The sequence below is a fragment of the Uranotaenia lowii genome, chromosome 2 (genome assembly GCF_029784155.1).
Source record: "Uranotaenia lowii strain MFRU-FL chromosome 2, ASM2978415v1, whole genome shotgun sequence".
Classification (NCBI taxonomy): domain Eukaryota; kingdom Metazoa; phylum Arthropoda; class Insecta; order Diptera; family Culicidae; genus Uranotaenia; species Uranotaenia lowii.
The window spans coordinates 260,102,809-260,111,622 of NC_073692.1; positions in this window are offsets into that span (position 1 = coordinate 260,102,809).

Below are 8,814 nucleotides of genomic sequence, written 5' to 3' on the forward strand. Positions count from 1 at the left end.
CATCTTACCTTGGAACTATTCCAACCAAATATTTTTTTGGAAGGAATAAAAAAAGAAGTAAACGGATACTTAGCTGAATTTTCTGGATCTTGCTGCACGCTACAATTTTTCTAGTTTTTCCCAATCAAAGCAACCATCGTAATCCATCCTCTGAATTTTCACCATGTGAATACAAATAACACAATGCAAACTTTTTAATTGGTGCTCCTTTAGTCAACAACTTTGATATTAATTCTCAGCCCCAACTGTATTAACTACATGAACAAATAACCAAATTTTCTACAGGTTTTGATCAGAACTCAACCAACAAATCGTAAAATCACAGCTAACAATTAACGGTTCCGCTCAAATACATTTCTTTCCAGAACACAACTTCTTAAACTATGCTCTAATTTCCCATTGATTTCTCAACTCCCATTTATGATCACATTTTTCACAACACCAGACAGTTCGATGAAACGGCGTTTTACAGATGAAACTATCTATCACATTAACTCTTTTGGTATTACTGATTAAAAAATCGACTACCGAATTTATATTTACATTAAATTGTTGAAATTTCAGTTATCAGATGAAGGTCGAATTTGTGCAAGATATCTTCAAAATAGTTATTGGAACGACGATAATTTTTAACCTTAAGCATACCATACTTTCTACCTCACGTATTCACACGGTGTACAGTAGTTTAAAACTCGAAAAACGTGATCTTAGCTTAAATGTCAAAATAGCTGTATTGTATGTTCTACAATGTTTCATCATTTTGAAATGCGCATATTTTATTGTAATTTTTTTTCCAGATCAATTCACTTATTAGTGAGATAATTTTTCGATTTTTTGTATTTATCATTTCATAGTGATACGTCTTCAGTAAAGTTGTAGATCATTAGATTGTTGTTTTGTTGAAGACGTCAAAGCTCTATCTTCTGAAACAACTTGTTTAAAAGACATTTTTTCAAAAACTAATCACAAAACACGAAAAATTCATTTAACTTGTATCGAAGCGAATTTTGAGACAAACTTTGTATGAGAGAGTTGAGACCATTGTAAAACTACACAACTTCATTCAAGGTGTCAAGTCACTATTTTGAAGTTTAATGGAACTTTTTGGGTGATTTCGATAAAAATTGGCATGTTTTCATTGTTCAATATCTCTGAAAGTGGCAAACATACCAAAACAAAAATATATATGCATTAGAAAGTGCAATCTTTCAACTTTCATGTACATACAGTTTCATTTGTATGCATGAGGTTTTAATACTAAAATGATTTATCTGAAGGATGAAATCATATCTAAGGATCAAACAAAAATTTATGATCATTATGATTATTTTCAAAATAATTTTTGGACACAAAATCTTAAAAAAGAGAAATGAGAGTTTTTAATTTGATTTAGCAAATAATCTTAATACACCCGGGCAAAATCCATCAATTTTTAAACATTTTCTTGACATCCCAGCCAGATTTGACTTATATCGAAATCTTTATTATATTTATGGGCAAGCCTGTATCTACACGCCCGGCCAAAAGTATGGGATCACCCCCTCATAAAAAAAAACATTTTGATCGGCCATATCTCAGCCATCTTCTGACATACTACAATTCCTTTGATCTCATTCAACAGAAGAGTGCTTAATCGGTATAGCGCACGGCGCCCTTCCGAATAAACGAATTTCAAATCAAATCATTCAACAGATCGTGAGCAAACCCTTCTTTGCAGGTTTTTGACCAAAAGTATGTGTTTAGTTTATATCCCCCAAACTTAGCTTAAAGTTCGGTAATTTTCCAAAAACTGCACTTAAAATTTAAACCCGAACATCTCAGGGTGAGTGGACCAAATATCAAAATTCGAGTTGCATTCGAATCCATTCTTTCATACTTATCAGAACACATTTGGTTAATTTTGTTTGAAAAATTTGCAATGCACTTTAAATTTAAAAAATAGCTATGTTGGTTCAGACCTTTTCGGATGGGTAAAGACACCTTTTCTAGTTGACGACTTAAAGTGAAGAGAGATTTTATTTGTATCGATTTCAAATATCAACTTTTCATGCGAATTTAAACAATACAAAACTACATAAAAGTTATGTAAGTTATTAGCGTTATTCATTTTATCCAGGGCGACTAATAGACTGAGTCGATTTGGGGTCATTTTTGAATTTCTCAAACTCTGGGGTCTTTAATTGGGGTTTGAAAAAAATCATCAACAAATCAATTATTTCAGGCTCAACATTGACTAGTTTTTTATGGAGAAAATCGAGAAACTTTTTTTTATATATGTTTTTATTCGTACCAATTCATCATTAAATTTATTTTACATTTTACGTTAAATTAGGTGTTCGGTTCAATAATAAACTGTCCAGAGCCCTATATTTTACTAATCACTAAAATTTATTTAATCGACTTAAATTTGCTGAGCGCAATCAAGTATTTTTAAGTAAGAGAACATACTGTAATGTAAAAAATATTTTAAACTTTCAACTAAAAACTCAAACTAACCTAAAATTAAACTAATTATAAAGAGATCGAATCTCTGCGATGGAAGACTGCATCGATTTGCCTCTGAAGTTGGAGATGATTTTGTTGGCCATCTCTTCGATAGATTGAATGTCCGCAATCCGATGAAGATCTTCGGTGCTGTGCCAAGGTTAAAGCCGCAAAATCATTTTCAGAACCTTGTTCTGAATCCTCTAAATCGAGAAACAATTTGAGAAAAGCTTTGCGTGCCGCAGAAAAAGAGTTTGAAGGCCGATTGCAGCCCACGGGCTCTGGGTTGCTTATCCCTGGTATAAACTATTAACAAAATTCAATAAGAGGTGGGTAAAAGAGAAGCCTTTCACAACAAACCAGGCTTATAGTTTATGAATTGTTTAGAGAGTGTATGATATTCAAATAAAAATCGCTCATGAAGCTGTAAATTTATTACTCTTTTGTAATTATTTTGAAATCAATTAAAAATCCCTTGCTTTGAATGGAACAATTTCAAACAATACAATAATGCATCGACATTCAGATCACAACTGCACATTATGCCTAGAAGGTACTCGCCCCAATCCATAGGAACCAAAGTAGAAACAAAATTTACGCATCCGTTCTCACCGGTTTTCTCTGAATGGCTGGACACTATTTGGAAAATTCGAAACTCAAAGGAAAAAAGAATCACAGAACCAGAACGAAGCCGGAACCTTTTCCTCTATCAGGCATTATTTTTCACTCGATGACTTTTGCCATTCTCAAATAGGCGAAAATGCAGCCTCTTGGCCTTCTCTCCTCCCCAGCCGCAATGCTTTTCCTATCTCCGACTATTACCCATTCCATCTATCCGACCACCCACCACTCCCAATCGGCCACCGGATTTTTCATTCTCTCGCCCATTTGCTGTTGGTGTATCACGGAACGCGGTATTCCATTAGTCAGAGGTTTGAGATTGTATGTGCACTTTTCCAGTGAAACCCCGTGGCAGCATCCGGAGAAGCATTCCCCCAAACGAGTTGATTCTTCCGCCCACCATCTCCCTTTTCGAAGCTCCTTCCAACCCCCAATCTACAGGGCAAACATCACCATGGGTGCCTTTGCACATTTTTCCGACGGCAGCCTCAAACCTACTTCTGTTGATGCTGCTGGTTCAAGAGATTTGTTTTCCCCGAGAAGTGGGTGCCGTGCTGCTCGCAACTGTCGCATCCACAAGTTATCACGTTGACTTTTTTCCTTTTTCCACCCGGAGGAACTCTCCTCATTGCTCCTGTTTTGAAAGGAAAGAAAATGGGAGAAATCGGAGGATTCTCCCAACTTGAACGCGCTCACCTCTCGACTTTTCTCGGTATTCAGCGGTTTCTCTCACGTTGTACTATTCATGAATCGGTTCGTCGTGATTATCATTATTCCACATGACTGTTATCAATCACATCATGAGGGCAAACGTCATCATCATTACAGGAATCATGGTCGATCATTGTTATTTCGTAATGTGTGGCAGGAAGGTTTCGAGCCATTTTTGCTTTCTTACTCTTCATCTTCTCTTGCTAGGTGGTTGGCACACGTGCATTGCATCGTCGAGAGTCGATAAAAAGAGCCTGAAAAAAAAATGAAATCCGTCATCAGTGATGTATTCAAACATTATTGCTAGAAGTATACCTAGCTTGTGTATTTTTGATATTGTAAGCAATCCACAGCACAGTTTAAATTTGGGTGCCTGTTTTTGTTAGGCGTTATATTGTTGGACGTTGTATTGTAGAAGTTGCAGCATTTGAACATTTCAATAACGTAAAACTGTCCACAAGGCAGATCTGATTTTTCAGAACTGACCCTGTTTTTCTAAAGATGTTCCTGATTTTTGACAAATGGACCTACTCTAATTTTCAAAACGAAATCCAATTTATTGAATTATTAACAGTCTGCCAATTTCCGTGAAAGAGTCAAGTAACCTACGTAGTTTTAAGGAAGCACTGAATAGTGTACTCTAGAGATATTTGTATTTAGATTAGATCTAGGTTTTATTTCATCTCGAACATCAACTAGTGAAATCCTTATGTTACATATCCTTAACCTGAACTATAGTTTATAACTGACAGGCTCACGTACTCCTAACAATAACAATAAACAATAAACAATTAACTAATAGATGATAATATCAAACAAATCAGTAATAACAAAAAAGTTAAACCCTTTTAACTAACGATAATCTCCGATATAGGTGATATGATGTTTGTCAAAATAAGTAATAAGCCAGTCAAGATTCTGCTCGCTGCAGTAACGCCTTTGTTTATGCAATCCAAGAAGAGCTTCATTAATTTCTTCGCTGTGTACTACCTACCTACCAAGGGTCCGGCGCCGATTGACCGATGCATAGGGCTGAGATAAAAGATCTCCACTACTGGCGATCCGGAGCCAGCGTCTTCACGTGCTGCCAGCCAAGGTTCTCGTCAACTGTGTGGATTTCAGCGGCTAGACTCCAACCACGCACTCCAACCACGCGCTTTTGGCTAGGCGCGCAACTCGGTCTTCCACAGTCGCCTCACTCGGACGAGACGTGTTGATGGGACGGAAGACATAGTGCGGTACCACGCACTACCAGCTGGATGATACGATCTCTCTATCTCGACTTGGACGGGCCAACCAGACTGACCAAGCCACGCGTAGTGCTGTTTGACGCACACTAGGCTGGCTGTCGAAGGTCTGGTGGACACTGCTGGCTAGGCGCGCTGGCTTGGCGCACACCTCGGGCTTCGGTGCACACCAAGGAGAAGGGATTTGTTCCACGCTGGTCTCTGGCTGCGGCGATAATCGGTACAAACTAATCGAGCGCTATGTGTGCTATATTGCTGGTGGACACACGCTCTTTTCGGATTAGTTTCAGCTTCGTTTGGCTCACACCACTATTTAAAACGGACCCACTAAATTTGTGGTTTTTTGTCGCACCACGGATCGTTTCGGACCACCACTATCTCACTAACTTTGGGAACGTTTGTTAGGCACGTCCGTCTTCTACCGCTGCCGGAAACCAAGAGGCTTGGTGATGCGTCTTGACTCACCAAGAAACCTCCTCGTGTCGATGTTCGCTTTTGCTTGCGTTCTTTTTGAATGCGTGATGGTGTAGTTGTTGCGTTCGACTTATACGCAACGCTTCATGTCATGTACGTTTTCGGTCTCATCTTGTCTCCCAGTTTTAATTTTGAATTCGCCGTTTACTTAAGCTAGCTTATAACAATGTTTTAACTTAACTCCAACCCATCAGTTACTTTAAATAAAAAAAAAAACACAAACAATGTTACCGAGTTGGTAACACTCTTAGAGCCGCCCAGATGTTTTCATGGTTAAGTCGTTTGAATGCTTTTCCGAAATCGACGAACACCAGCAGAAGAGAATCCTTTATTTTTGTAAAGTGTAACAGGGTTACATTTTCGTTCTTGTGTATATATCATTATCATATATAGTATCGTTACTCCAATTAATTCGTTCATTACTGTAGTCAATTGCATGCTATAATATGTAATCTAATACTTAGAACTTACAGCTTATTTCGTATTTCCATAAAACTAAAATATGCATAGATTTTTATAAAACTTCAGCTTTGTCGTACAGAAATTATTACTTTCTAGCAGTTTCAATGAAATTATACGGAAATATTGCCCAAAAACAGAAATTTTGTTCAAAACATAAATAGGCGCATTTAGCCCGCACGGTTTGAGGCTCGGCATTATAGACAACACTTTTAATAAAATCATTTTCTTGGAAACAGAAATAAATTTAAACATAAAAATTACTCCAATTTATAGAAAACAGATGCTTTCATACGTGTATATAGTTTGTGTACACATATTCGATGTGATATTTGATTAAATCAGTGTTCTGCTTAATAGGCGCATATAGCCCGCTCCTCCCCTAAATAAAATTTGAAAGCAAATATCAACATCTACATTTATTTAAAAACCTGATAAATTATTTAACATTTGTAAAATAAAACTTATTTTTCATAAACAATTTGTATGGTGAAATCAACAGTTTTATTTATTTTTAAAGCTGTGCACTCGACTTTTATTAAGGACCGAAAATTGTTTTTAGTGTACAAAGAAATATTCACATACCTAGAGAAGTTTCTTCGAAGGCATCAGTCAAATTTTTTTCCTCACTCGAATACAATTTAAGAAGGTCGAACGCACTGGCCATTTTAAATAAAAAAGAAATTTGTTTCAATTACACGATAAGACTAAGGATAAATGTCACTCTGACGGAGAATCGTCTACTAAAAACAAACGTTTATACGCCGAACTGACGGATATCCATTTGACGCAATTGTACGAATTTTACGCAAAATTAATAGTTTTGTTTCAAAAGGCTGAATTTGTCGTCTATCATTGCATAAATTCTACAGATCACATTTCATGAAAAGACCCAGATAAACAAATAAAGAAGAAAAGAGAAAATCGCTTTTATTTGCTTAAAACAAAAATGGTTTATGCGTCACTTCGGCGTAACAGGGCAGGATAGTGCCCCGATAATTTTGTCAGTGTTGCGAGAGAGCGTGTGAGTGAGTGAGGTAGCAATACACTGGCGACGATTTGTGTTTGTTTTTATCGGGTACAGTGGAACACTGGACGAAGGGAGAAAACAAATACGGTATTAGAAAAGCCTTTATTTATGTAATGAATTTGATAATGCAAGTGAAGTGGAGGAAGCTTGCGCTCTACAGGAATTGTCTCACGAGAAGTTGCGTGCTCAGCGTCATCTCTCGAGTTGTCCCAATTATTTTAAGGAATCGGGCAAGGGTGGATCGTTATGAGATGGAACGATTAGACTAAGTAGGAGGGAAAAAGAAGCCCTTCTTTCAATAGGCGATGGAATCGAAAAGTTATTCTTTCTCTCCTTAAGAAAAACCCGTAAGATCTGTCAAAAGTTGGGTGAAATTTTAGCTGCATCCCATTTGCTCTAATGCAAAACCATCACCCAAATTCGGCAGCGCTTCCATCGCCCATTGGGTCGAAGCCTTTTGGATATTGTGTCTAAAGATCAACGACTTCCTTAGGGAAATATTCGACTTCCCTTTGGAAACCACAGATGGTCCTTGTGCGAATCTGAGGAATCCCTTGAATCCCCTGTGTGTAATTAATTGTTTGCCGTAATCTGGCAATTATATACAGCTCAAAAGCCGACGCACATCTAGCGATCGCTAACACCGCCACAGCCCAGCAATTCCGGTACAACACCACGGTGAGGATTCAGACCCCGGCCACTGAGAGTCGGACGAGGTCGTCAGCCGTCATTTGGATTACCTTTTCTATTTTGCATCAAGCCACCACCATTCTCCTTGAAGCGTCATCCACAGTAAACGTTGGACCCGATACGGTGTCGAGTAACCACGTGCTTGGTAATCACTTTACCGAAGGTATGTAGATACCCATTTGGGAATTTCTCCAGGAATATGTAGTGCGAGTATGCACAATATATTTTTTCCAACGTCCAGACTAATCATTCCGGCCGTTAAATTCTTCGGCTCGTTGTTGCTGAAATCATTATCATCGTCTTTGACCTACGGTCTCAAAGTAACGCCGTCTTACTAACGCAAGCAGGCCTACTTTATCGGACGGAATCTAAATCGGTACCGCATGAGTGAGAATTAAAAATATGCACATATAAAAATAGAACTACACTCAGCAAATTCCTCATGTAAAAGTTAAACAAAACCACACACTGTTATTTCGGAACCGCCAACCATTGAAGGGTTCCACTTCTAAAAACTCGCCAAAAAGTCTTCAGAACATGAATTGTGGAAGTTAGGGAAAGAACAATAGAAATCAAACTTATGTATTCCTAGGATAAGAAAAATAAACCAAAATCAGCATGCAGAAAATAGAATTAAAGTTTCTCCAAATATATGTAAATGAACGTTCAATACAAAGTTATTACTATGCTTTCTTCCAACAAATGTTCTTCCCCGATTAGTTTTTCTTTTACTCTGGGAGGACTGCCCGGGAAATCAGTCTGCTCGCGTCTGCTTCGTATCACGCGTTATGCTAGGGTGATTAGGTCTTTTTAAGCCAGTGATGTGAAGCACGAGCGAATGTTTCTAAGGGGATAGAACGCTGTATCCATAAGATTTTCTCTTAATTGGGGAGGTGGCCGATACGCGTAGTTCCTACTCAGGCTAATTGTATAAAACCTGATCTTTCGCATCCATTCTTGTATCCTTTTAGGAACGACCTGCCCTGAGGTCAAAGTTCTCGCCGGGCAATTTGAGTGGTCCTCGACTAAAAGAGGTGGCGCTGAAGCCTCGTTTAACGACCGCGAAACTGACTAGTGTACAATTCCCAGTAGTGTTTC